This window comes from Vicugna pacos, unplaced genomic scaffold, assembly GCF_048564905.1.
Source record: "Vicugna pacos unplaced genomic scaffold, VicPac4 scaffold_19, whole genome shotgun sequence".
Taxonomy (NCBI): Eukaryota; Metazoa; Chordata; class Mammalia; order Artiodactyla; family Camelidae; genus Vicugna; species Vicugna pacos.
In genome coordinates, this window is record NW_027328740.1 from 76,839,809 (window position 1) to 76,867,670 (window position 27,862).

The window sequence follows — 27,862 nt, forward strand, 5'->3', positions numbered from 1 at the left end:
ATGGCTTCCTATTTTTTGCCTTCTGTTCCCACACCCTTGTGGGATCCCCACACCCTCCCCTGGAGGGTGGATCGACTTTGGGACCAGGTTCTGACACATAGACTGACTTGTGAAAATGTATGTGAGTTCCACTCATTACCAGCTCCAGTGTTCCTTCTCTCTGTCTCTGTCTCTCAGTGCCTCTCTGAGTTGTCTCTCTCTCTGTTTCTCTGTCTCCCCCTGCTTCTCTGTGTTTCAGTCTGTCTGTCTCTTTTCCTGTATGTATGTGTGTATATATTTATGTGTATATGTGTGTATTTATGTGTGTGTATTGTACGGGTCCAGGGCAGGTCACTTCTGAAAATCCCTTGACGACATATTGATTATTTTGAATTCATGTTACTGAAGAAACATTATCTTTGAAAATTGTGCAAGCACTTTGGTGGGATCTTCTCTAAGGCTCAGCACTGCTAGGGAAGGGATGCACCTGTGGCACTTTGATGCATCCTACACCTTGTTCTGCCGGAGAGGAGCGTCCATTTGCTCTTCCTTCCAGGGTACCTCCTGGGGCCTCTGCCTGCTCACGTTGTCACCAGGGCTGGTTGTCACCGGGCTAAAGACCTGCCAGGGTGATGGTGGCCAATGCTGTCTCTGCAGTCTGTCTGTCTGCCTGTGTCCTCACCTGAGAGGTCAAGCATCTCCAGTACAAACCGGCCACCTGCACTGCCTCTCGTTGGAACTGACTCTGTGTGTTTTGTTTCTTTTCAGAACACTGGGCTTCAAGAGCTTTTTGGACCACAGGGATGTGAAGCTTTTTTCCGATCTTGGGTCATGAGGAAAGGTTTTTCCAGGCTGTGGTTTGTCTTTCCAGCTGTCTTTCTTGGCCTTTGTTTTCTGCTTTTGTTTGGATTTATTTTGCCACAAGAAGAGCTAAGCATCTCCCTTCTGGCTCTGGTTTCACAGTTAGAACAGCAGTGCCTACCCCGATATTATACACAGAGTTACTAAAAGGGCTTCATTTGGTACGTCTCATCTTTAATCCATCTGGACTTTCCTCTCAAAATACAAAAATGCTAATTCACGTGAAAACAAAAAAAAAATAATTCACCCGTCCCTACTTAAGATATGTGGGCAGACAAACCAAAAAAAAGCCACCTTTTATACGATTTCATTGATAGGGAACCTCCAGGATAGGTAAAGACATAGAGAGAGAAAGGGGATTAGGGCTTGTCATGGGCTGGGGGAGGTAAGACGTGGGGTGCTCTTTGTATACAAGCTTTTACTTTGAGGAAGGAAATAGTCTGAAACAAGTGGTGCTGGTCTCACAGCACTGTGAATGCAATTAATGCTCCTTAAAATTGCACAATTTAAAATGGGAAAAGGCTAAACTTTATTCTTATATACTTAAAACAAAAATAGAATATAGTATAATAGAGAAGAAAAAGTCTGACTCCATAGAAGATCTGTCCTTTTGGCTTTAACCCTTTGCCCTCTTTTCTAGGCTTAGTTTTACTAGCTCTGCACCTTTTGTAAAACAATGTTGCCTTTAGCCTTAAATATACAGAAGAGCCTACTTTCAAGGCTTTGATTTTTTAAGGATATTAACACTTTTGCACTTATATAAAGACAACAGGTTGTAGAATAGAAAACTACTTTTGTTTTGTTAGGGGATTTACAGAGGCACTATGACCTGGTCTACGTAAACAGCTGTAAACCAAGATAATGGCGGACTAATATCTTGGAGAACCATCTTCCCCATGTCAACTTCAGGCTCCTTTTCTACTAAAAAGGGGAGGGGCTGTGGTTGGTTGTTTCAAACTTGTTGGTGTAGGAATTCTTTGTTCTTGGAATCCTTTGCAGCTGTCCACGTGGGTCAGATCATGGTGTTCCTGCAAAACATGCAACAAAACAAACTTTTTCTATTCTGCAACTTGTTATCTTTATAGGAGTGCAAAGTGTTAATATCCTTAAAGCTCAGACTTTTGAGAATAGGCTCTCCTGTTTATTTCAGGCTAAAGGCAACACTGTTTTACAAAAAGTGCAGAGCTTGCAAGTCTAAGCCTAGATAACACGGCAGAGGGTTAAAGGAAAAGGAACAGATCCAATATGGAGTCAGATTTGTTCTTCTCTATTACAGTGACTTTTGGTGAGAGCTAAGTGGATGATTCCTGGGTGGGTCCTCCACTGTCCCAGGCTGGATTTCAGGCAGGATCCCTGCCAGACTCACCATGATTTTGGACCTAATCTACCACAGAGAAACTGAAAATTATTGGATTAAAATTACCTTTCAAAATCCCTTCAATTGCCTGTAAACTATACCACAGCAGGGGATGTCTCATTGGCCAGTCAACTGCCAGTCTCCCCTGATGCAAGGGACAAGTGTTGCGGCAAGATCCATGGTGGCCTGGCCAGTGCACCTTCCTACTTTGCTCTAAAGCTTTGGCTTCCTCACTTTGACACTTTAAAAGCTCCCTTCCCTCTTCCCTCTGGCCTGGTGTGAATGAACAAGTTCCCTGCACCCACCTGTGCTGAGTCCATGCCATGCACAAAGCCCCATGCACACAGCCCACCATCTGATGTCTAACCCTGGGATTAAGTGCATACTCTGAACTCCCCCACCCCAAAGGTCCGCGTGCCCAGTGCCTCCGCCCTAGGAGTCCAGATCACCATCAGGACCATCAACCACCGAAAGCCCAAGGCCAGTGGCTGGCAGTCTGGGATCAACCTGACCCATCAGGTCAGTTCAGGCACAGGCTGCGGGGATCAGGGTGCCAAGGCAGGAATTGGAACCACCTTCATCCCAGCCTGCCTCACCCTGTAGCCTCAGACATTAACTCTGAAGTTGCACACTAGGCTCGATCCCCCACTGGTGGCAGTAGTCATCATTACTGGAGCACGGATTTCCCCACCCCAACCACAGGGTGAAGGGTGAGTGAGTGAGCTCAGGGTAGGGGTGCACTCAGATTTAAGGGGATCCCATGGTGTGGGGGTACAGGTTGAGAGGTGTGGGGCCCGATCAGAGTGGAAATGACCTGGCTGAGAGGTGAGGGGGATAATTTCAGGATGTTGGGTGTCCTGTGCTGAGGCATGAGGGGTAAGCTTGTGGGTGTAGGGGCCATAGGTTAGGACCTAGCAGGATGGAGTGTCAGGGCAGGGACCATGGTGTGAGGAGAAGGAGCCCTGTCTTCAAGGTCTGGTGGGAGACTGGGCCTGGCCAGTGGTGGGAGGGTAGTAACAGGGAGGGGAAGTTGAGCAGGGAAAGTGGGGCTGGGTGGGTGAGGCCTGGCCTAGGGCAGTCGTGGTTCTAGTTCAATGCCAGGACCCAGTCGGTGGCTGGGTGAAGGCTCTGGGGATGGAGACCCGGCGGGACAAGCAGGAGGGGCCCCACCTGGCTCCTCCCGGCCCCAGCGGCCAGGGCCGGTAAAGCAGGAGACCCACCCGAGCAGTTTGCGCTGCGGGCGGGAGGAGGAGGGGCGCACACGCGCAGACGGACAGACGCGCGGACGCCGGAACCCACCCAGAACGCGTGGAAGCTGGCGGCAGCCGGTTGCTCCTGGACCAGCTCCTGGAAGAGGAACACGGCCTGGGGCCTGGGCCGCCGCTTGCCCGCGGCTCGGCTGCCGCTGCCGGACAGTTAAGAGGGCGCTGGTGGGGGCGCGCTGCTCGGGGAGCCGGCGGGTGACGCCTGGGCTGTGCAGCTGAGGAGGCGCCCAGGGAGGGGTGCGGAGGTGAGGTCCCGGCCGCGCGTCCCGTTAGGACCCTGAGGCGGGTCCCAGCCACCGCTGTGGTTCGTGGTAACCCCGGTATTAGTAGTTCCTGAACACCGTGTTTTTGCCGCCGCTTATGCACGGGTTTAGGAGAGCAGGTACAGCCCCGGGAGTTGGGAGGGCACCGGACGGTTCCAGAGCATCTCCGACTGGCCCTCAGACGATGGCCTGCTCCTTGCAGGTGGGTGCGGTGCGGTCGCGGGGCCTCGGATGGAATGGGGACTGCCCCATGAGAGCCCATGGATTTGCTCCCATCTTACCTGCGGCCTGACCTTGGGGGCGGCCTCTAAAGACCCAGGTTAGTGGGACTCAGGTTACAGGTCATTCTGCTCCTGGGAGATGGGCTCGGTGCGATGAGTGTGCTGGGATGGCTGCAGCAGCAGCGGGAAATTGTTGCAACCCCCGCGCTCTCACAGGGCAGCCCCAATCCCGCCATCGCAGCTGCCGCCTTTCCCTGACAGCACAGCACCCGCCTTCCAGGAGCAGGCTGACCTGTAACCTGAGTTCCACGAACCTGAGACAGCAGAGGCCAAGCTCAGGCCATGCGCTGGGGAGTTTGAAGCAAATCCAAGGGCTCCCATGGGCAGACCCCATAACCCGCCACTGCCTTCAACCACACCGTGCCCTCCTCCCGAGAGCAGGCTGACCTGCGGACCGTGCCTGGAGCAGCAGAGGCCGAGCCCTGGACAGGCCATGGGGGAGATGGGGGCAAGTCTACCAGCTTGCCAGGTCGCTGCCCATCTCCCTGCCACTGCCCCAGGTTCGTGGATCAGTTGTTTTCAAGTCAGTGGTTTCCTGAGATGCAGGCGTGGTGCAGTCAGGTGGCGGGGGCTGCAGGGAGGGGTGCTGCCCCAAGGGGAGCAGGTGGACTTGCTCCCATCTCCCCTAGGGCCAGACCTGGGGACGGCCTCTGCTGCCCCAGGTTTGCAGGACGCATGTCATGTCAGCCTGTCCCTGGGAGGAAAGCTCAGTGTACTCGGGGCAGCCTCAGTGGCTGACAAGGATTTTAGAAGTGGGCTCTAGCCCAGCATAACTAACTCTCCTTTCTTCTCCTGCTTCCTCAGTTGGTGGCTGTATCAGCTTTTTCATTATAGGTTATTGCTAGATAATGAACATAGGTTTCTGTGCTATATAGAAGAAACTTAATTTAAAATCTCTTTTTATATATAGTGGCTGACATTTGTAAATCTCGAACTCCCAAATTTATCCCTTCCTATCCCCTTTCCCTGGTAACCTTGATTGTTTACTAAGTCTGCAAGTCTGTTTCTGTTCTGTAGATGAGTTCACAGTGTCTTTTTCTCTCTTTTTTTACATTGCACATATGAGTGGTATCATTTGGTATTTTTCTGTTTCTGGCTGCTTTCACTTAGAATGACGATCTCTAGCTCCATCCATGTTGCTGCAAATGGTTTTATTTTGTCCTATTCATGGTAGAGTAGTATTCCAGTGTATAAATATGCCACAACTTCTTTATCCAGTCATCTGTTGCTACATTTAGCTTTCCTCCATGTCTCGGCTCTTGTATACAGTGGTGCTGTGAATACTGGTGTGCAGGTATCTTTTCACATTGGAGTTCTTTCCAGTTATATACCCAGATGTGGGATTGCTGGGTCATAGGGTAAGTCTACTTTTAGTTTTTTCAGGGATTTCCATGCTTTCCATAATGACTACACCAAACTAGATTCCCACCAGCAGTGTAAGAGGGTACCCTTCACTCTACAGCCTCTCTAGCATTTATCATTCATGAACTTTTGAGCGATGGCCATTCTGAATGATGGGAGCTGATACTTAATTATAGTTTTGATTTGAATTTCTCAGTTTATTAGTGATATCGAGCATTCTTTCATGTGCCTATTGGCCATTTGTGTCTTCATTGGAGAAATGCTTTTTTAGGTCTTCTGCCTATTTTAAGATTGAGTTGTTTGTTTTTTTGTTATTAAGTTGTATGAGCTGTTATATATATTCTGAAAATTAAGCCTCTGTTAGTCGTATCATTTGCAAATATTTTCTCCCATTCGTAGGTTGTTGTTTCCTTTTGTTTTACTTATGGTTGTCTTTGCTGTGAAGAAATTTATGAGTTTAATTATGTACCTTTTGTTTATTTTTTCTCTTATTTCCATTGCCTGGGTAGATTACCCTAGGAGAATGTTGCTAAGATTTATGTCAGATAATGTTTTGCCTATGTTTTTTTAGGAGATTTATCATGTCTTGTCCATCTGCATCTTAAGCCTGTACTCAACATCTGTGCTTCAGTTTTGAATTTTGAGCTTCTTAGAGAAAACCTACTCTTAGCTCATACGTCAGATTCAACATGTCTAAAGCTGATTTCATAATCTTTTTTCTTGCAGCGTCTCCACTTATTCAGTGGGATAATCATTCTTTCGGTCTTGAATACACAAAGGCTTGGAGTGGTCTTTGATTTATCTTTCTCTCACCACCCTCCACATTTTGTCAGCTTCTTGAACTGTATGTTTTTGGTTTCAAGTGTCTATTCTGATTGCTGAAACTCTGATGAAGAGCTTTCATCCCTGATACATGAATTTTTCCTTCTGCTGAATTCTTGGATATTCTCTCCCCCCCTTTCAGTCAACCTACAGTTTTGGTGCTCCCACATCTACAGTCAAGTCAAAGACTTAACACAACCAGATCTCAGCCAGGGAGTCTCGACCCTTCATCATTTTGGACTTACCTTATTTGTTCCAATCATTATGTAACTTAGCCTCCTAGGGTAACCTGTGCCTTATTAAAAACCAGGAGTCACCAGCCTTTTCCTATCCAGTCCTCAGTTAAAACAGCTTAGAATTGCCCTGAGAACTAGTTGGAGCCCCATCCCCTTCATAGAGTCTTCCCTAGTTATTCCAAATACTTCTAGCTCCTCTTTGTATTCCTGTACTGTTTATGATCAGTAGCCTGTAATCTTGGATTTGAGTACTGACTTGGTACCATTCCTGGGTGGTTTCCAATGTGTCTCCTCACTTAGCTGGTAACTGGAGAAGACTCACTTGTTCAGCCTCCTTTATACCCCTCACCCTGCTTAGCATCGGGCAATAACAGGCATCCAGGCAGTGCTTACCTTCTTTATTTTTTCGCAGTGGTGGTGGTGTGGATTATAGCTAATAACTATTAATTCAGTGTTGCAATTAAAAAAGAAAGCCAAGAAAATCCATAAAACTTTATCTCCATGTTCAGTTTAGTGCTTTACCTCAATAGTTTTCTTAAGACTGTGTTTACATTCACATAGTGTTCAGTGCTTGTACAGTTCCCTGAGGCAAGCAGGTGAGATGTCATTATGTTTGACTTTCATGTTACATTTCATATTGGATATATTTGTGCAATGACAAAACCTTCTTTTATAAGTAAACAGCCGGAAGCCCAGAGAGACTAAGAGCCTAACCCAGGGTCACCTGGTTAGTGTTTGGCACAGGCCAGGACCGCAGTTCACATCTTCCAGCTGATCCTCTTCCAGTGCCTTTTCATTCCACTGCTGGGAAATGTAGCCCCATCAGCCAAACGGCCAAGTCACATTGCTGCCCCTTTACCTGCCAGTGATGGCAGTGCTTCAAAAAGTGGCAAAGGAAAGGTCAGAAATAGGAGTGATAAAAGACATGGAAGTGCTGGAAATGGATCCTCAACCTCCTCCTCCCTACTTGAGCGCCACACAAGTGTCCCACTCTGACAGTGCTGTTCATTGTTTATAACATAGCCTTAAAATCAGACTGATCTTTTATAGGGCATGCTTTTATCCTGGTCCCTTTCCTACTAGTAGTCACCGTCATGGGCAGAAAGTGCCTGGCTGTGCTCTGTTTGTCACGTAGGTGGGAGGGAAAGTGGGAGAGGGAGTTGGTTGAACTGAAGCCGAGCTTTTTACAGCTCTGTTTTTCTAGGACCAGAGCAGTTCCACTCTTGCTTTCATCACCTCTCCACCTCCGAGTCCCAGCCACCCATTCCTGCCTGCTTCCCCACATGCCACATCCTGGGGGAGGACAGAGTGTTGGGCAATGCCCCCTCCGCCCTCTGCTCTGGGAGGTGCAGGAGTCTGCATTAACTTTTGAGCTGTTTTGGTAATTGGGCTTTTCCAGCTTTTCTAGACATCTCCTTTCCAGCTCTGAGAAATTGGAGATGTAACTTAACCATACATGGACTATACTAATGTATTCAGTGACATTAGTGTCATGTTGTCTATAATTGTGTTCTGTGACTGGATAGGAGGTTTTTTATCTCACAGGATGCTTCACATCTAATTCTAAAGTCCTAGAGGCTTGCAGGTGTAATCCAAGTTCTTACATGTCTGTAAGGTAGACATGAACATTATTTGATAATATGACCATATGTTCATAGATTACGGTTAGTCCACCGGCTCTGTATCTAATGAAAGTTTAAATACCAAACGCTTGAAGACAATTTGCGGGCCATGTCTTTTTGCTTGTAAGTAGTTGCAAAAACTGAAATCACAACTCTACCACAAGCCACAGTGTTTCCCAGTAGAGAAAGCCCTCTAATTTTACAACCTCTAAGTAATGCAGTGGTCCTTTGAGTGAGATGAGGGATGCCAGAGTATTTTTTGGGACACTAGTGTGGCATGACAAGTATTCTGGGACTGGTTACAGTTGAATCTCTACTTCCTATATCCTGGACTGATTACAGAGGCAATGTTAGTGCGGTAACTATCTTGTGAATGCAAGTGTAGCTAGGAAGACAACAGAGAAAATAGAAGGGATATAAAGAAATGGAGGGACTTCATAGCAGTACAAATGGTGACTTTGACACCACCAGCTGCTGATGTGAACTTGGCAAGAATTTGTGAGAAGTGGTGGGTGTCATTGCAAGCAGGAGAGTCCTGCAGCTTTTGGGGTGAACAGGCAAAGGGGAGAGCAGATATGGTGGCTATCCAGGGGCTATTTTTGTCCTGAATGTGAAAGTGTCCAGTCCCCTGTTCAATTTTGCAGCCACAACTTCACATGACTCAGGGCATTATTTCCACCAGAATACCATAAAAATATAAACAACCTCTGTTTCCCAAAGTGTTTGTTCTCGATCTGAGATGACTGTCCTGTGCTGGTAGGTAAGTGGGCGATGGGGCCTATTACATCACCCCCTCTCACTAGAAGTCTACCTCGCTGCTTTTCAACCTACTCCTAGAGGTGCTGTCATTCTGTTACACCTAGGCCTGTAAGACCGTCTTGCCTGAATCCTCACGTGAAGAGGGATGGTTATGTGCAGTTTTAAAAAATTGCTTGGGTCATGTGGTCCTTTGTTCCTTCCATTCGAAATCACTATTCCAGAGCAAATAGTATGCATCTATACAAACTATATTGTTTGTAAGATGTCTTTAGAGGTTTTGCAGTAGGTTTAAATATTTGCTTGGTGATGGCATCTTGATTGATTGAAGGAGGCAACCCTCACTAGGGGCATTGTGTGCTTTCTGTCTGAGAGTTCCTTTACTGGCAGCAGAGTGTTCGTAGGCAGAGTTAGAAAGTTACCTGATCTGAGAAGCCGAATTTGCCCACAGCTGGGAATTGGCGGAAGAGTCTGTTATGGAAGGAAAGCTTTAGGATTATCTGGTAGCAGAGTTCTGGGATCCAAACCCTGGGAAACCTCAGCTTTTGTAGAGTATGTTCTGTAACAATAGGCTATAGGATAATTTTTACACTTGTTATAGGATGTAGAGTTGGGGAAAGGCTTAAAAGTGCAAGAACCTTAAAAGAGAATCTCCGAATATTTTAAAGAAGACAGTTCTCAGAATGAGAGCTTTTCTGGAAAAGACTAGCTCTTCACTTCACAGGGGAAGCAGGGAGCAGGTGTAGCTGCACTTACGGTAACTTAAAAGGTAAACCTTACCCTCCCACTTAGCTGTTTCCTGGTGTAGGTTCATCTCCCACATCTGTAGTTTTAGACCTGATGTGTCATTTTCTGGTACTCCATTCTGCTTCTTAGTGAGAGACTGACCCAAAGTCACATAGCAATTGAAAAATTGCGCAAAGGTCTTTATTGTTAAAAATGTGGACCTGTGGCAGGGTGCTGCATTTGCAAGTGACTTTCAGTACAGAGACCACTGAAAAGAATGCAGTGTTATTTCTTATTTTATTCCTTTAAGCCTTTGAATAGAAGGTTTTCTTTGCAGAGTGTCTGGAGTACATCAGAACAAGCAGGAACTAAAATAGCTTTAAGAAAGCTCCAGTATAGACGTTGCTTATAGTGTGGTATCTGTCTTATGTTAATTCTTTATAGCAGGAAGTTGTAACTCTCAATTTCTTAAGCAAATATAAACATTCTTGACCCTTATTGACGTTCTTTGTTGGGTGAAGCTGCTTTTGCTTCCATTCTGAGCATTGAAAGGCCTTCTATGATACTTCTACCACTCCTCAGTATTTTATTTTCCCTCTGTTGTGAACTTGTTTTTAAACTTGAAGCATATATAAATATCACTAACTTGCTACATATGTAGATATTCTGTGTTACATACTCAGAAAGTTTGTGTACATCACACGTATCTACATAATTCCCCCCTTTCCAACTGTGTTCCTGATGAAAGGATGGTGGGAAATGGCATTATGGGGATATGTCTTACAGTACACAGTGTTTCCCCTGTTCCCTCTACCATATCTGGATGTTCTTTCATCTTTCAGCTTCTAGACTTACTAGCTCTTTTTCTTAAGCCAGGTGTATCTCATCCCCCTGCGCACACACACATGTGTACACACACACACACACACACACATTCTACTGTAGGGAGTAGTGTGCACCATCCAATTCTCCCACTCCAGCTCTGGACCCACACACTGGAGGCAGTGTCTTGCACGAATTAATTTGTAAGTTGCTTTTTAAAACTCGAGTGGTCAGGAAATAGGACTGATATCCACACCTAGTAGGCAGGCCCTCAAGGACAACTTCTATGGTTAATGCCAGGTTATCTTAATGTTTGAGTACCTGGGTTTCATGTCTTCCTGTGCCACCTGTGTGACCCATGATTCCCACATTTCTGTCTCCTGCTAGAATTTTTCTCTCCAACTCTGGACTCTTACAATCTTCTGCTGATTTGACATCTTCACTTGAAACTCTGATATCTTAAAAGCAACATGTGTAAAAACTGAGCTCTTTGTTCTCCTACACCCCAAACTGGTTCTTCCTGCAACCTCCCCCATTCAGTTAGTGGAAACTTAATCCATCCAGCTGCTTGGGTCAAAAAACTTGGAGTTATTCTGACTTTCACTGACATACCACATGAATTCTGTCAATAGATCTGGTTTAACACTGCCTTTAAAACATATCCAGAACCCAGCCACTTCTCACCATGGTTCCTGCCTCCACTGCTGCTTCCCTACCCTGAGCCACTGTCCTCTCCTCCTGCACAGCCCTTCTCAGAGGCTTCCCTCCTTTCATCTCTGACCCGTTTCGACTATTCTCACCTGGCAGTCAAGTGAGCCTCGAAAACCTAAGTTAGATTGTGTCGTCCTTCTGCAGTGCCTCCCCATTTCACTCTGGGTAAAAGCCACAGTCCTTACAACGTCCTCCAAGGCCATACAGGATCTGCACTGACCCTTCTCTGCAGCTCCAGCCGTGCCCCCATTCTGGAACATGCGAAGTGCACGCTGGGCTCGGTGATGGTTATTCCGTCCACCTGGGACTTCTCACCTCCAAGTCTTAGTTCTAACCTCAGTCCTCAGTGTGGCCTGCTCTGGTATTTAATACAACATCACCCTCATCCCATACCCTAAACTCTCTTTACCTTGCCCTTTTTTGATTTTTCCATGGTTCCTCTTTCCTAACATGCCACCTCCTCTGCTGCTCTGTTGTGTGAATTGTCATCTCCACCCCCATCCCAGCTAGACTCCAACAAAGCTCCGTGAGAACAGGACTTTTGTATTGTTTATTTATCTATTCCAACTGCCTAGACTAGTCCTGGGTACATAGTAGGCAATCAAAAATTATTTGCTGAATAAATTAAAAGACTATTTTAAAAATGAATCATCCTTTCAGGAATGGGTGAGGATAGGAAGCTGCATCAAGGACAATGGTGCAGTAAATAATGATATTTGCCTGTTGTTCTTTGTGTGATTTATATATGTGTTTTAGTCTTAATTTTGTATCCCAGTTTCTTAATTTAATATCTGTATTAAGGTGTAATTTACAGGCCATGAAATTCACACATTATAATTGTACAAGTCAGCCATTTTAGCTATTTCTAGATTTGTGCAACTTTGTCCTCACAAAGTCCCCTTGTGTCCGTCCATATGCAGTTTGCCCCCCCTCAGTGGCACCCTGATTTTATTTCTTTTTTTTTTTGGCAATCACATCTCAAACGGATAATTTACACAGCAGTACTAATATAGCTTTGCACTTTTAGAAATGACACACTTAAATATGAAATTAGCGGTCATTGCTGAATGTAGGTAGCAGTATCAGACATTGGTGAGAAGAATGGACCTGAGTGTCAGACTGGCTGCAGTCTTACCCAGCTCCACCATTTACCAAGTTACCCAAATTATTTTCTGCCTCAAGCTCTTTATCTGTTATATGGGGGTAATAATAGCAGCTTACAGAGTTGTTGTGAGGATTAAGCAAACAGGGAAACAAAATTTAGTATAGTGGCCTGCTTATGTTATTACCTAAGAAATAGCCTTGCAGGTAGAGGGCAAAATTCAAATCAGTTTCTAAAGTATATGTAAAATATAATCCAGTTCCTGCCTGGTTTGTAAACACTTATGCCTACTGAAGAATTTAAAAGCAGGCTAATTTCCAACAGAAAAGATCATTTCTCAGCATTTCTTTCAAAGAGAGCTGCAAAATCACTTTTACTAACTAAATGTTCCATGCCCAACTCTGACAGAAATTTGACAACAGGGACGTAATTATCTACATTTTTGTTAAAATGATGCTGACCATCAGGAAGTGTTCTCAATTATATTTTAGCCTTTATGTTGAGAAATACTGTGAGACTTCTTCTAAATTAATGGGTGGGGGCATTCATTGTAGCTCTTGTAGCCTGATAAGCCTGCACTAAATTATCTTTTTTAAACTTTTAATTAAAGTAATAAATTAATTTTTTGCTGGGGGTGGTAATTAGGTTTTTATTTATTTATTTTATTTTTAGAAGAATTACTGGAGATTGAACCCAGGCCCTTGTGCATGATAAGAACATGATCTTTCACTTGAGCTATACCCTCCCCCCTAAATTATCTTTAATAAGGTCTTTTTCTCTGTTTTGTTACTTTATGTACAGAAGCACAAAGCAGGGTCATCAGAAGCCTCTCAATCACAAAGATGATAGTAGTGAAAAACATTGCGCAGTGACAGTGAATCCTTGGCATATGAAGAAAGATTGTAAAGTCCTGAATGAATTAAGAAGGTATTGTTACCTTAACATACATGTAAGCATGGCTCTCTTACCTTTATTTTTCACTTTATAATGAAAATAATCCCCACCTGTCAAGGTTGCTTTGTTTGATAGAGGGAATATCTAAACCCTTTTCTGCAAGTTTTTTAAATAAGTAAGAGCAGTTAATTTATCAGAAGTGTGAATGGTGTAATCTGGTCTGTGTAGTATGGTAGCCACCAGCCACATGTGGCTATTGTGAATTGAGATGTTCTATAAGTGGAAAATACATAATAGATTTTCAAGACTTTGTACAACAAAAATAATGTAAAATATTATTAATAAGTTTTAAAAGTGTCAATCACACTTTTGAAATGATAGTATATTGGATATTTTGGGATAAATGTAATTATTACTGGAATTAATTTCACTTGTTCCTTTTTATTTTCTAAATGGGATTACTGGAAAATTGTGACTTGCACTATGTTTCTGTTGACAGTGCTGGCTTCTAACTTATTGCAAATAATATGAAAAGAAAACTTTGATTAAAAATTTTGTAATTGAGTAGTTGATTTGCATCATATTAGTTTCAGGTGTACAAAACAGAGGCTCAACATTTTTATAGATTATATTCCATTTAAAGTCACCATAAAATAATGGCTATATTTCCCTGTGCTGTATGATACAGCCCTGTAACCTATCCATTTTATACTTAGTACTTTTTACCTCTCAATCCCCTAACCCCTTCCTGCCTCCCCTCTTCTCCTTCTCCCCATTGGTAACCACCAGTCTGTTCTGTGTACCTGTGAGTCTATTTCTGTTTTATTATAGTCATTAATTTGTTTTATTTTTTAGATATACATATAAGTTAATACATAGAATATTTGTTTTTCTTTCTCTGACTTATTTCACTTAGCATAATACCCTGTAGGTCCATCCATGTTATTGCAAATGTCATTATTTTATTTTTTAGTGGCTGAACAGTATTCCATTTGTGTGTGTGTTCATGTGTATATATGCGTGTGTATATATATGCATACATGTATATATACTATATATATATATATATAATATACCACAACTTCTTTATCCAGTCATCTGTCAGTGAACATTTGGGTTGTTTCAGTGTCTTGGCTATTTTAAATTGTGCTGCTGTGAACATTGGGGTGCATGTGTCTTTTTGAATTAAATTTTTCTCCAAACATATATCCATGAATGGGATTGCTGGATCACACGGAAGTCTATTTTCATTTTTTTATGGAACCTCTTTTCTGTCCTTCATAGAGGCTGCACCAATTTACATTCCCACCAACCGAGTAGGAGGGTTCCTTTTTCTCTTAAAAGGTAAAAAATTCTCTACATTTACCTACTTTCCTTTCAGTTTAGGACACAGTTTGGCAAAAGCAAGATAGAATTTAATAGGAGTAAATACAGTATTTATTTTGAATGTCCATGCATTATGGATAGATATGTTATTGATGAGTTGGTTCCCTATTTTTGTAGGTGCAGATGTTTTTATAGCTTCACAGACATTTCAGTCTTGCAGAGAGAAAAATTTCTTTGTATTTTGCTGAACTTGTCCGGGTGTCTTTATCGGATTTGGTCCAGGCCTGCAGAGGTGAATACACATCCAAACCTGAACCATTTGAATGTCTGCAAGATATTAAGAGTCTAGAATATCAGATCTGGACTGTAACTCTGGTAAATGACATCAGTGACTGGACTCAAGAAAACTCCATTTGAGGGCAAAACCTTTCATAAGCCAAAAAGGCTTTGAAACTGTGGCAAAGCCAGAGACTTTTGTGCGCCACTTATGGCCACAAACCCATGAGGACAACCACAGGCCTTCTGGAGTGCCAAGGAAATTCCATGTGAGGAGTCCAGCACTCACAGGAATCCAACAAGTCCCTGTCTGCCAGAGCACCTTCATTGCTACTGTGCTGTTTTGAGTAAATGTCTTTTCATCAGGTTCAAATTGGTTTGTTGTTATTTTTTTGCATAAAAAAACAACTTCTTGTTCCCTGGTGTAAGTAAAAGCCTAACACTTTCTGATTTCTTTTGACAGAGAAAATATGAGCCTGTGGATCTAACCTCATCTGTGATGGTCTGCAGCTGGGAGCAACCAGATCAGTGTCAGTCCCCTTGCAGCCATTGGCTGGGAGCCTGCATGTTCCTTGGAATGGTATTTGAAACATGTCACACTAGCCGTGCCTTTGCTGTGGGCTGGGAGGCGAGTCAGTCAGAATCTGCATTATGGAATGTAAGTTTCAGATCCACAGCTAGGAGATCTTTTTTAATAGCCAGAGAATATAGTCATAAATATATCTATTAATGTATTTATGCAAGAACCTTTTTAAAGATTTTTTTATTATAAAAAGTTACCCCCAAAATTGAAAGTGAAAGAACAGTGGAATTAAAAACCATCTGTACCTTAATTATATATAAAGGATCATAAAATCCTTCTAAACTTTTTTTTGTTCAAATGAAGATATTTTTCCCTTCCAAAAAGGAAAATTATTATTTCACTTTTTTTTGTTTTCTCCTTTTATTATATATTCCATATCAATAAATATAAATCTTTTAAATCCCTTTTAATGGCTGTTTAACAATATATTGAACAGATATGTAAATAGTTCTAGGTTTCAGAAATTTAAAAAATTGTCATTACAATACCACTGCAAAGAATATTTTGGTGTTTCTATTTTTAGTTACTAATTTGGACTAAAAATTAACAAGTTTGCTTTTCTTTATCTAAAACATTGGTTATTTTATAAAGGAACTGTAAGGAATTTAAAAAACTTTTCAGTAATTTCAACAAAGAAATTATCTTTAAGGCAAAAATGTATGATGTATTGCAAATCTATTTTTATTATATCTTCACTTTTACCACTGTGACATATGTGTGTGTTTGCACAAGTGCTTTAACTACCAGCAACGTAGGAAAAATCTGTATACTAAAAATGTGAAAATATTTTCCTGGTTTGTGTTTTCATTCTCCCAATATAGGTTTTGGATGACAAGCTTGTATTTGCAAAAGTACACCCCCTGTGGGAGGTGTTCTGTACATACGCTGAGATACTGCACATAATATTGCCTCTGAAGCCCAATGATTTGAAAACCCGGTCCTCAGCCTTTGATAACTTCCGCTGTTTGATGAAAGTCCTCCAAGTGGATGAAAGTATCAACAACCGGAACAAGAGTTTTTCATTGCCCTATTTGAGAAGAGCTCCATGAAAGACTTTTATATTCAGGATAGAGATACATTCTTCAATCCAACCACCAGAAACCGCATTGTAAGTCTAAACCGAGTTTAGCTGCTGTCTTGGGGGTGATTTAGAACCTGCTGTTGAATTATCAGTGATTTGGTTTGGTTGGTTTGATTTGGTTTTTAAAAGCTGCCCATAAAAAGGAAAAAAGAGAAAGAAAAGAAATATGCCTACAGATTCCTGTTAGGATAGTAAACAGTGGCTGGTTAGTTACCTTGTATAAGCCACAAGCTCTCTTAGAACATTTTTAGGTTTACTTCATCCTTTCTCAGGTCAAGTATCAAGTAAGGGACAGTGTTAAAAAAAATTCAGGATTAACAGGTTTGTGAGCTCCAGGATTTGCAAGGCAGCTTTCCCTCCCCATGGTGTAAGTCAAATGGCAGAATTGAAATAAAGCACCTCATGTATCCTCCGGTGTTAACAGGAAAAGGCTAATCTTCTTGACCTTGTTTCTTCCTGGGTAAAATGAAGATAATATATCAGGAGGCGACAAGCTCATTTAAGGCAGGAAACATGTTGTCTTGTTTACTGCTGAATCTCAGGCACCGGGAAGGCTGAGTTTAACGAGTGAATGAATGAACTGTACTTCCCCCACAGTTACCATGTGGGACAGTGAGGATTAGCAGCTAAGAGCATAGACTCTAGAGGGGAGGGCACAGCTCAAGTGATGGGGCACATGCTTAGCAAGCATAAGGTCCTGGGTTCAGCCCCCATCACGTCCTCTAAAATAGACATATAACCCTAATTACCTCCCCACCCCCCACCAGAATTACCTTATTATCTCCCCACCACCAAAAAAAAAAAAAAAAAGAGAAGTGGCCAAGAGCGTAGACTCAAGCTGGAACACCTGTGTTGGTTTCTCGCTGTCGACCTTGTAAATGTCATTTACCCTCTGTGTCTATCAAGTTCCTCACCAATAAAATGGGGATAATTGTAGTACCCACCTCGTAGAGATGCTATGGGGATTAATGAATCTGTGTCAGTGATACAACTGCCCTGGCTTATATTAAGTACTATGCATCTGTCAGCTCTTTTCATAATTACTGACAGATGTTATTATCGACAAAAGACATATTAGTTCTTTGAAAGGGAAGTGCATGTTAGACCATTTCATTTATCACTTTCTGTAATTCAGGCTTTTCCCTCTGAAATACCATTTTATGTCTGTACACTAGAAAGCCACAGGGCTTTCCAAATTTCATCTGTCTGGGTTCTTGTCATGATGGCAATACTGCAGATTGCTGACATTTTTTAGGGACTCTGTCTGAGATGACAGCAACCCCTCAAATTTAGGAGCTCTTCTCTAACTGATAACATCTCGCTAGAAATGAAGTTTTTATAATGTAACAGCTTCAGACGCTTAATGATGCCATAAATGCAAGGATGTTATATCTAAGCTCTTTAAATAAATCCTGTCATTGAAATAAAGGAAATACTATATTATAGCCCTCTATAACTTTGTTATCTTTGCTATCCATTTATCTGACTCTCTAAGACCAAAGAAAGCAAATACTAAGATTGATCATTACTACTATGTGGTACACTTATTTGTGGATGAAGACAATATTGAAATGCACTGTTTAAGATATTAAAATGGACACTAAACAGCTTCTTGATGCATATGCATGAACAGAACAGGGAGCTGGGTGCAGGGAGCAGACACTGAGCTTCCTGGATTAGAGACCCAGCTTAGCAGTCCAGCCCAGCAGTCCACATGTTTCATATTTATGTCCCAGCAAAATTAGCAGTGAGAGTCTTAAATGAACTTTGGGGACACTTGCAAACAGCTGTCATGATTACTATTGTGGGACACCAGGAATCTACAGTGTTTAGTTGGTATCTGTGCATAACCAGTTCTTTTCCACTAAAGCTTCTTGTAATTGCTGGTCCCACATCCAGGCTGAGGAATCATCTCATGTGGTGTTTGGGAGGGAGGTAAGTGGAGTCAGGACCCTTGTTAAGGCTGGGTGGGTAATAATCTGGTGCTAGTACAAGACAAAGGAAAGTAGGTCAGGTGGGAAGGAGAATGACTGGATTTAAACTTTGTTTCTTGAGTAAGCTAAATATATAACATCATGTCAAGTTACTTTGTTGTTTATATTCCATGTGCTGTCACCGAATAACTACTGAATTGTGGGGACAAAAATGCCTGGGTTTTAGAATTGACCCTGCCCCTAACCTGTCAGGGTCCAAGTTCCTCCGGGTGTCCAAAGAGGGGGCTGGACCATCAGGTGTCCCTCCACTGCAGCAGTTTGGGCACTTGGGTGGACTAGATTTTTGCTGTGGAACACTGGCCCGGTTGTAGAACATTAAGCATCTGCAAGGCTCTCACCAGGTACCCACGGTGGTCCCAGGACTGTGACATCCAAGCGTTCCTTTCCACCCACGTTTGCAAATGACCCTCAAGGGGTTAATATTAATCCTGGGTGAGAATTATGAAAAATTATATGGTACCTCCATCCCTCCTGGCAAGTGAGGGCCCCTTATTTACAAATGACCATGAAGTGTTAGCACCAAATTTTATCAACAGAACATGTGAACATTTTGTGACAGTGACGCTCACCTGTTTGCTTCTGATTCCCAGTGCCACTTCAGCCTCCGTCAGAGGACCTCAGCTGCCCCAGTGATCAGGGCCTTCTGTACAGGGAATGGGCTCCTCCTCGAAGCACAGACAAGCAGCAGCCCTTAGGTCTCATCAGGTGAGCTGTTGTGGAGAGCACCCCAGTGGGAAGGGCTCAGGGTTGTCCTCATGGCATCTGAGTGTGACAGTCCTCCAAGAGTGTTACCAACCAGGAAGCTCACAGGAGCTCTGAGCTTCGTTGCCCCAAGTTTTTACTGCAGGCTTTATTACAAAGCCATGATTTATTGGGTCACTAGCGACATGGCTAACCCAAACCCTAACTGTAAGTCAAACCTTTCCTTAGCCCTAAATTTTGAGCCCCTTCCTCTCCTGGTGGCCACTCACTTGTCACAAAGCTCAAAGCCCCACTCCTCTAATCACATGGTTGGTGTCTCTGGCTGGCCAGTCCCCATCCTGAGTCATCTCATGAACACAAGCCATCCAAGGTTCCACCATGAATAGCAAAGACACTCTTATCTTGGGAAATTTTGAGGCTTTAGCGGTTGCTGCCTAGGAACTGGGAACAAAGACCTACCAAATTCTTCATTACATAGGAGTAAATGTTATATTTCATTTAAATTATAAAATAAGAGAGAAATTCTCACTGCTTTTCTGTATCTGCTGTTCGACACCGTTTCACTACACCACGTGATTGTAATGTGGCGCTCAGCATGTGTCTTCTCAGAGCACCAGCGCCGGCTGCTCCCCGGGGGCTTATGCTGTTTGGGCAAGGCTGCTGGGGGGATGGAGGCCAAGGACAACCGAGAAAACAAAAATAATCGTGCAAATAAGGAAACAATGTCAGATTGAAATGAAGAAATAACACAGTGTTGAGATGGGAGACTTGGGGGGAAGTGAGTTAAGAAAGCTATCTTTGAGTAGGTTACATGTGAGCTGAGATGGCGATAAGGAGGCTGGAATTTGAAGATCTGGGAAAAGTCACCCATGGAATAGAGGCAGCTTGTCCATTGGCCCCGAGGCACAAATGTGCTCAGCAGGTTTGTGGAGACACTGGAGCCAGCGCTGGTGAGAGTGATGAGACGCGAGGTTTAGAAGGGCATCAGGAGCACGGAAAGGAGTGTAGACTCTAAGCACAGTGAGAAGCAGTCATGATAGCTTAAGCACTTAAGTAATTTTCTCTCACTCACATTTTGCAAAGATAATGTGGAGAATGTATGGCAGGGACCCAGGAAGCAGGGAGGCCAGGTAGGAGGCTCTTGGATTGGGCCAGTTGAGAGATGGTGGGAGCCAATGAGGAATGCATTTGGGGAATGGGGCTGACGGGATGCAGTTATGGGCTGGCTGTGGATGGTTAGGAGAAGAGGAGGGTCAAGGTAGCCCCAGGTCGGTCTGGAGCCAGGTGTCTGTTCTTTCTTATCTCAGTGTCCCATGCAGGTGCCCACCTACTTGGGCAAACCTCTTAACCTTCAAAGTGAGGGTTTTAAAACACTGAAGTCTATTTGTTGTTTCACATTTTATGGAAAGATTCAAACATGTACAGAAATAGAGAGAACAGTACAGCCAGCCTGCCTGGGTGTTATCAGTCACCCAGCTCCAGAATTATAAACTCAGAGTCACTGTTGTTGCATCTTTCATCTCCATCTCCTCCCCTCCCCCACTATGGGGTCATTTTGAAGACAATCCTACATAGCTTAACCTTTCATTAGTGAAATGACAAGGTCTCTTTCAAATAAAATTGGAATATTCCTTTTTTTTAGGGTTACAAAATAATTCCCTGCTTGTCACAAAAATACACTTTTAAGTAGTTTTGGGGTTGAAATCAAGATCCAGACAAGATTCAGACATTGCAGCTAGCATATCTCTCAAGTGCGTTCTAATCTATAATTTTCCTGTTTCTCATTTTCCTTGAAATTGCTGAGGGGTTTCTCTATTTCCTGTTTGGCTGATTTCATTCTCCCCTATGGTGTTAGACTTGTTTCTCCATCCTATGTATTGGCTTTAGCTAAGTGATTTAATCCTCCCCTAAAAGCTTGATCTGATTGAGGTTCAACTTTGTGCAAAAATAATTGTTATGTGAAGTTTTGTACTCCTGTCATAAGGTACATAAGGTACAGTTGACTCTCTTTTTTGTGATGACAGCAGCCAAAAATGATTGTCACCCGGGATCATTATTTCATAAGGAATTTTATTTCATGTGGTCATACTCTAATTTCCTCCCTCAATTATCAGCAGGATCACAGTCATGAAGAGGTACTTTCTCCTTAACCCGGGTTATCCTTTAGAACACAGTTTTAAAGGAGGATATTTGTTAATATGTAAATATTTAAAATTGATAATTTTTTTTCTTTTTAATTTTTTTTTCTAATGGAGGTACTGAAGATTGAATCTAGGACCTTAAGCATGCTGAGCACACACTCTGCCACTGAGTGTACCCAATCCCCCTTGAGATTCATATTTATATGATATCTTCCTTCTGTTATTTTTGTTTTATGTTATACAGAATTTGAAGGCAGGGCAATGGGTTTGACCACTCTTTAATCATTCTTTATGGGCTTTTGGGGTTTGTGTGTGTGTTTGTGTTTGTAAAGAAAACAATTTTCCTACTATTTTAAGTATGTATTGCTAAGGCAATTATGTTGATCTTTTCCCTGATCCTGGTCCATGTATTCCCATGTTACTTCCCACTAGTGGCCCCATAAGCTCTGTGACAAGACTAGCATGTCGTTAATCCATGTGGAAGGAGATCTGAAGAGATTTATTCAAGGAGATGAAATTTGTAGACAATGTATTGGAAAGTATTGTGAAAGTTGTTCGTTAAGAGAAGGTCTGAGGTTGAATTATTAAGTGCACAGAAATCTAAGCTATGAAAAACCAAGACAATTATTAACTCCAGGAAAACGAAGTAGGGAAGAAAAGGTAAGACTAGCACAAATTGCTACAGCTTTGAATAGTCTGTACAGAGTAATAATAATGTAAATCAAGGATACTGAGCTGATGAAAATTATAATGTAATTGTATCAAAATGTTGGAAGAATGAAGGTTTGGGTGTGTAGATGAGATGGGGTTTGAAAGAGAGCTGAATCCTCATTTTCCAAAATAGAAAGTTAAATAGGTGATACATAAAGCTGAAAAAGTCAGTAGGCTGTGTTACAAGGATATTAGTCAGAGAAAGGGAGTAAGTATTCCAATAGTCAGCAGTAGGAGCTGAACGTGGTTGTTTCTGGCCAGGAAATGGGGCGGTTGATGGGAACTGCTCCTTTTTACAATCGGTGTTCGAGAACTGTTTGACTCTTTATTAAATGTATGGCATTACTTTGATAAAAAGAAATCAAAGCTGAATTTTGAAAAAAAAATTGGGGTGCTTTTGACAGAGAGAGATAACAATCAGGCAAAACTACATTTGAAGGGATCCTCATTATTCCTTGCCTTTCAGCAAGGACTAGGAGGCAGATATCTGTTTAAGGTTCAAAAATTCTGTCTGACCTGCCTGCCGACTTGTAACCTTTGGAAGTAATGAACTCCCCGTCACTGTAAATATCCAGGCAGAGGCTGCCTGACCAGCTCTCTAACTGTAGCAGGGTGTGTTTACCATTGGGCAGTTAGAGCAGGCAACTTCTAACATTCTTTCAGTTTTGAATTTGGCATTTTCAGGATGGATAGTTGATAAGAATGTATTACAAAAAGCTTAACAAGAAAGAGTCCAAGACATCTCAAACCCATTGCCAGGGTTTTCTCTGCCAGACACCATCCTGAGCCTGCCACCCGTGAGCCAGGCCACAAAGCCCAGTCACATGAGAATGAACACACTTTTTCGCTCCTATCTGATTTGGCATCGGGCTCAGCCCTTTTCCCCATGGAATGGTCCATGCCCAGGGCTCTGACTATGGAGCTGGTCTCACAGCAGCCCTGTGAGTGCTGGTCCAGCCTCCGGGGTTCCTGCGTGAAGTTTTCCAGGATTCCAGGCTATTCTCGGAGCTGAGTCCCCCTTAGGCTAAGCCCACGGAACTCATCTCTGCTCCAGACTGAGCCGGAAGCCTCAGAGAGAACTCAGAGCTGAGGAAATCCACAGGTTTTACCCAGCACTGCCGAGTCATCAGTGAGCCAGTTGAGGGAAGGTTCAGCAACAGCAAGACACACCTGAGCCGCCGTCTCATTGTTCCGCCTCATCCCTAAACTCTCTGTGTCTGCCTGTCTGTGTCGGTCTCCCTTTTAGGATCAGCCTGGCACCACTTAATGCCCTGCCTCCTTTCTTCTAATCTTGCCTCCCTGGCCTGTTCCATCTACTCCAGGTTAACTGAGAAGAGGTTTTAAAACCTAGGAACAACAGACGTGCTAGATACAAAGAATACAGGGCAGTGCCTTCCTCAGTCACATCCCTCCTGCCCTCTCCCATTCCCACAATGAGTTTTATAAATATTTTGTCAGACAGACATTGCACTCCCAGTTGTTATCATTATCAGCCATTTCCTTATTATCTGTGGTTTACGATGTATTTGCTCCAGGGACATTCCCGAGATAAGGCAGGAACAGATGACTGAGCCACTTGTTGATGTCCACTTGTGTCAAGCCTGTTAAGAATGATTTTTGGGGGGATTTGTTGAATGTGCCAGACTGTCCAGTGAGTGGTGATGATCCTCTGCATCTGCTCTGGAGTCAGCCTCGTCCTCTCCTTTGCTCTGTTCTCATTTATCTCTCTTCAGCAGGTGAGCCAGTGATCTGTACTTCTATGATACATAAAACACTTCTTATTTCACGGTAGAATTTGGGGGCTGCTATGAAAACACATATGTTTTAAGAGTGAATTGAGTCGGAGGATTAAACTTAAAGCCCCCTTGATTTAGAATCAGAAATTAATATGATGGAGGGAGGGTATAGCTCAGTGGTAGAGTGCATGTCTAGCATGCATGAAGTCCTGGGTTCAATCCCCAATGCCTCCATTTAAAAACAAATAAATAAACCTAGTTATGCCCCCCAAAAAAGAAAAAAATAAATTAACATGAGGATGAAGCTACAGAGTGATTATTTGTGTCTTCTGAAATTTCCTTCTGTCTTTCTGCAGGAAATTCTAAGGAGAGAAGTTCAGAATCTACTTTGCTTGGCTGGGCTATTACACTGAGATGCTCCTCCTGGCAGCAGTCGTGGGGGTGACTTGCTTTCTGTGTGGATATTTTAATCAAAATAACTGTACCTGTGGGTAATTGTCTTTATTCCTTGTTACCGTTCTTACTTAACTTAGAATGACATTCTCCAGGAGCATCCATGTTGCTGCAAATGGCCCTAAATTGTCAGTTTTTATGGCCGAGTAGTATTCCATTGTATAAATATACCACTTCTTTAGCCAGTCATCTGCTGATGGACATTTAGGCTGTATCCATGTCTTGGCTACTGTAAATAGTGCTGCTATGAACATTGGGATGCAGGTGTCATCCTGAAGTAGGGTTCCTTCAGGATACATGCCCAGGAGCAGGATTCCTGGGTCATATGGCAAGTCTATTCCTAGACATTTGAGGGAACTCAATACTGTTTTCCACAGTGGCTGCACCACACTGCATTCCCACCAGAAGTGTAGGAGGTTCCCCTTTCTCCACAGCCTCTCTAGCATTTGTCATTTGTGGATTTTTGAATGATGGCCATTATGACTGGTTTGAGGTGATACCTCATTGTAGTTTTGATTGGCATTTCTCTGATAATTAGTGACATTGAGCATTTTTTCATGTGCCCATTGATCATTTGTATGTCTTCCTTGGAGAATTGCTTGTTTAGGTCTTCTGCCCATTTTTGGTTTAGGTTATTTGGTTGTTTCTTATTAAGTCATTTGAGCTGCTTATATATTCTGGAGATCAAGCCTTTGTCAGTTTCATTTGCAAAAATATTCTCCCATTCTGTAGGTTGTCTTTTTTTTTTTACATATGGTGTCCTTTGCTGTGCAGAATCTTGTAAGTTTCTTTAGGTCCCATTTGTTTATTCTTGCTTTTATTTCTATTGCTTGGGTAGACTGCCCTAAGGGAACATTTCTGAGATGTATGTCAGATATTTTGCCTGTATTTTCTTCTAGGAGGTTTATTGTATCTTGTCTTATGTTTATCTTGCTGAAGAGACTGTCTTTATTCCATTGTATATTCTTGCCTCCTTTGTCGAAGATTAGTTGACCAAAAGTTTCTGGGTTCATTTCTGGGCTCTCTATTCTGTTCCATTGGTCTATATGTATGTTTTTGTACCAATACCATGCTCTCTTGATGACTGTAACTCTATAGTATTGTCTGAAGTCTGGGAGAGTTATTCCTCCAGGCTCTTTCTTTTTTTTCTTCAGTAATACCCTGGAATTTCTATGTCTTTGATGGTTCCATATAAATTTTATTGTGATTTGTTCTAGTTCTATGAAATATGTCTTGGGTAATTTTACAGGGATTGCATTAAATCTGTATATTGCCCTGGGCAGTGTGACCATTTTAACAATATTGATTCTTGCAATCCAAGAGCTTGGGATACCTTTCCATTTTTTAAAGTCTTCTTCAATTACCTTCGCCAATGGTTTATAGTTTTCTGTGTAAAATTCTCTCACCTCTGTGGTTAGATTTATTCCTAGAAATTTTATTTCTTTGGGTGCTATTTTAAAGAGTTTTATTTCTTTACTTCCTTTTTCTGTTGATTCATCATTAGTGTAAAGAAATGCAACTGATTTTTGAACATTAATCTTGTAACCTGCTACCTTGCTAAATTCTTCGATCAGCTCTAGTAGTTTTGGTGTGGACCTTTTAGGGTTTTCTATATATAGTGTCATGTTATCTGCATGTAGTGACACTTTTACCTCTTCTTTTCCAATTTAGACCCCTTTTACTTCTCTTACTTGCCTGATTGCTATGGTCAGGACTTCCAAGTCTATGTTGAATAAGAGTGGTGATAGTGGCATCCTTGTCTTGTCCCAGAATTTAGTGAGAAGCTTTTGAGGTTTTCACCGTTCAGTGCTATGCTGGCTGTAGGTTTGTCATATATAGCTTTCATGATGTTGAGTTATGTTCCCTCAATACCCACTTTGGTGAGAATTTTTATCATAAATGGGTGTTGAATTTTATCAAAAGCTTTTATGCATCTATTGAGATGATCATGTGGTTTTAGTCCTTTCTCTTGTTGATGTGAAGTATTACATTGATTGATTTGCATATGTTGAACCACCCTTGTGTCCCTGAGATGAACCCCATTTGAGCATGTTGTATAATCTTTTTTATGTGCTGTAGAATTCTATTTGCTAGTATTTTGGTAAGGACTTTTTTTGCATCTGTGTTCATCAGTGATATTGTTCTGTAATTCTCTTTTTTGGTGGTGTCTTTGCCTGGTTTTGGTATCAGGGTGATTGTGGCTTCATAGAATGAGTTTGGGAATATTCCTTCTTTTCAATCTTCTGGAAGAGTTTGAGAAGGCCTGGTATGAGTACTTCTTTGTATGTGTGGTAGAATTCCCTGGTGAAGCTGTCCAGTTCTGGATTTTATTTGTAGGGATTTTTTTTATTGTTAATTCGATTTCATTCCTAGTGGTCATTTTGTTCAAGTGGTCAGTTTCTTCTTGATTCAGTTTTAGTGGACTGTATGTTTTCAGAAACGTGTCCATCTCCTCTAGGTTATCCCTTTTTTTATGTAGTTTTTCATGATATTCTCATATGATAGTCTATATTTCTATGTTATTTGTTGTAATTTCTCCATTTTCCTTTCTTATTTTGCAAATTTGTGCTCTCTCTTTTTTCTTCTTTGTGAGTTTGGCCAGAGGTTCTTGATTTTATTTACTCTTTCAAAAAATTGCTTTTGGTTTGATTGATTATTTTCTCTATTTCTTTAATCTCTATTTTATTTATTTCCTCCCAGATCTTAATTATTTCCTTCCTTCTGCTGACTTTTTGGGTGTTTTTACTCTTCAGTATCTAGTTCTTTTAACTGGTGGGTTAGATTGTTTTTTTGAAATTGTTCTTCATTTTTGAGGAAGGCCTGTATCGCCCTAAACTTTCCTCTTAGCACTGCTTTTGCTTTGTCCCATAAGTTTTTTGTGGTTGTTTTCATTTTCATTTGTCTCAATGTATTCCTTAATTTCAACTTTGATTTCATCATTGACCCATTTTTTTTAATAGCATGTTGTTTAATCTCTATGCTTTCCTTTTTTTTATGCTTTGTTTCTCTGAAGAGATTTCTAGTTTCAATGGCATTGTGGTCAGTAAGGATACTTGAGATAATTTCTATCTTCTTAAAATTTTTGAGGCTTCTTTTGTGACCAAGTACATGATGAATCCTAGAAAATGTTCCACGCACACTTGAAAAGAATGTATATCCTATTCTGGGGGGTTGTAATGCTCTGAAAATATCCACTAAATCTAATTTTTCTATTGTATCATTTAATTTCTCTGTTGCCTTATTTATTTTTTGTGTGGAAGATCTGTCTAGTGATGTTAAACTGGTGTTAAAACTTCTGACAATGATTGTATTCCCATCAATTTCCCCGTTTATCTCTGTTAGTAGTTGTTTTATGTACTTAGGTGCTCATGTTGGATGCATATATATTAATGATTGTAATATCCTCATCTTGTATTGCTCCTTTAATCATTATAAAATGCCTTTATTTATCTTTATGGCCCTTGTTTTAAAGTCTAGTTTGTCTGAAATCAGAACTGCTATACCTGCTTTTTTGGAGTTTCCATTTGCATGGAATATCCTTTTCCGTCCATTCACTCTCAATCTATATGTGTCCTTCTCCCTAAAATGTGTCTCTTGTATGCAGTTTATTGAAGTTTTTTGCTTTATTATCCAGTCTGCCACTCTGTCTTTTGACTGGAGCATTTAGTCCATTATCATTTAGAGTAATTAGTGATAAATGAGTGTTTATTGCTATTTGAACTTTTATTTGCAGTTGATTTCATATTTCTTCTTTGTTCCTTTCTTCTTCCTTTTGTGGTATGGTAATTTTCCTTTCTGTT

At 41.9% G+C, this 27,862-nt stretch overlaps 1 long non-coding RNA gene across 1 annotated transcript; it reads left to right on the forward strand.

Moving 5' to 3' along the window:
- Positions 1-3,479: 3,479 nt before the first annotated feature.
- LOC140693577 (uncharacterized) lies at positions 3,480-16,341 on the forward strand. The gene is made up of 5 exons (XR_012069341.1): positions 3,480-3,707; positions 12,967-13,114; positions 14,344-14,403; positions 15,125-15,319; positions 16,066-16,341. It is a non-coding gene; the product is annotated as an uncharacterized lncRNA (long non-coding RNA).
- The last annotated feature ends 11,521 nt before the right edge of the window (positions 16,342-27,862 follow it).